Raw genomic sequence first — 2,233 nt, forward strand, 5'->3', positions numbered from 1 at the left:
TTAAAAAATATGCTGAAATAGATGCTCCAGGTTTATGTTGGCTTTTGTTTGATGTATTGTAGATGGGCAAGTTTGTATGGTCGATATATGGTGGATATGTTGGATATATGGTGTATATGGTGGATATTTTTGCAGGGATTTCATTGAGTTGCCCATTTCTCCCGAAGCGTTGATTAACTTCCGTTTCGGTTGAGAAATGGGCACTCCTACGTAGAAAAATTAGCAAAAGTCATGCCGAATTTTTTGGTTGACTTTTGTACTAACTTGTTGCCTCTTTTTAATGAAGTGCAAATAAACATGTCGGGCAACACTTCTAAGCCCAGGAGCCAGAACGAAGAAGCGAGAGAGGCCAACAAGGACTTCTGGGAGGGCTACGAGCTGCCCCGGAAGGCCGCCGCCGAGTCGCCCGGTGATGAGGAAGAGGGCCGGGATGCCGCCTCCGAGGGAGAGGGCCGGGACGCCGCCTCCGAGGGAGAGGGCTGGGACGCTGCCTCCGAGGGAGAGGGCCGGGGGGCCACCGCCGACACCAGCGACGATGACGATACCTGGGACGACGCTGCCCAGACCGGTGAAGAGACCGGTGAAGAGAACGCGGCCAACCGCACGGAAGGTGATAGCGGCGGCAACCCTCAGGAGGGTAAGAAGAAGAGGACGGCGAGGAGGCCAAGGAGGGATCGGAGGCCGCAAGTGCTCGCCAACGTCACCGATGCTGTCACGGTAGTCTCCGAAAGTGGCCTACCGATGGAGCCTTCGTGGGTTGCCAAAGGGTACGGCATGCAACTAGGGTGCATCGTCCGTGAAACCGTGCCGATCCTAACTCAGGACCTCAGAAGCAAGGAGAACGAGGCTATCGCCCAATCCCTCCCCCAGAAGCTTCACCAACGATACACGTTCCCGGAGCCGTTCAATAAGAAGGTGGACTCTTTAGCTCTCACGAAGATGAGCACCGCCTTGAGCAGCTGGAAGAACCGGCTGAAGAGAAAGATCAAGGCCGGTGAAAGCTGGGAGAGGATAAGTAGCAAAGACCCGTCGCTCTCCTTAGAAGACTTTAATGCATTCAAGTCTTACTTAGAGAGTGACACTATTAAAAAATGGACCGCCTGGGGGAAGAAAATGCGGGATTTGAACTTAGGGACCCACCATTGCGGAAGCGGCGGTTACCGAGGAAAACAGCCCACTTGGGACAAGGAGGATGCCGAGATGGTACGTCTGGGGAAAGAAAACCCCTGGCACAAAATCCAGGATGAACAGGCTAGGAACTTTGTCCGGTCCCGCTACTACTTAGACTGGGAGACGGGGGAATTTATTACGGATCACGAAGACGTGAGGGATTTCGAGAAGTACCTGGTAAGGATAGTTCTATATTATTTCGCTCATCTTATTAGGCAATGAAGCCAAATGGGCTAACCTTAAGTTCCTTTGTCTGAAGGATGAAGAGTTGACGAAGGCTGGCCCGTCGTCCCAGGGGTCGACGGAACCGTGGGACACGCCTTTCAACAGGGCGATGAACAAATACAAGGAGAGGGAGCTAGACAAGCCACCGACGTCGGGTGGCCGTGTGTCCGGCTTTGGCACAAGTATGAAGCTATCCGAGTACTACGGATCGGATGCCAAGACGAGAAAGCTGGAGAGGAGGTCATCGGCTAAGGATAAATCCGAGGTTCAGGAGCTGAAGAAGAAGGTGGAGTCACTAGAGAAGCTGGTGGCCGAAAAGCCTGTGGAGAACACGGAGATGATGAACAAGTTATTGGACGAGAAGATCTGGTAGATCATCCCCCCCTGGGTTGATGGAGAGGTTAGCTGCTTGGAATGCGGGAGGTCAAGTGGGGCCGATACATGTGCCCAGCATCAGCGGCAGCAACTCAAGCTTCCACGTGTCACCGACGGTGCCGCTCCACCCGACGCCGGCGTCGGGGCTCCACCAGACACCGCCGCTCCACCCGACGCCGCAGCTCCAACAGCCGCCGCAGCTCCAACTGGTCGCATCGACGCCCCCAACCGCCGCCCTTGTATCGACAGTAGCCGAGATCGACGCCATCAAGGAGGTAAACTCATTAGTTACTCCTTCGCGTCATCTTCTTTAACTATATATGCCTTTCGTGACTGCCATCTCACGATGCCCAACATGGCGCCCCTGACTCAGGATGAACAATGCATACTTCTGCAAACGGTGGAGCCCGGCGGCAAGTTGGTGGAAGTTGCTAGCGGCTATGTCATGGCTTCCCGCGTTATG

The sequence above is a fragment of the Lolium perenne genome, chromosome 4 (assembly GCF_019359855.2).
Source record: "Lolium perenne isolate Kyuss_39 chromosome 4, Kyuss_2.0, whole genome shotgun sequence".
In the NCBI taxonomy this organism is placed as follows: domain Eukaryota; kingdom Viridiplantae; phylum Streptophyta; class Magnoliopsida; order Poales; family Poaceae; genus Lolium; species Lolium perenne.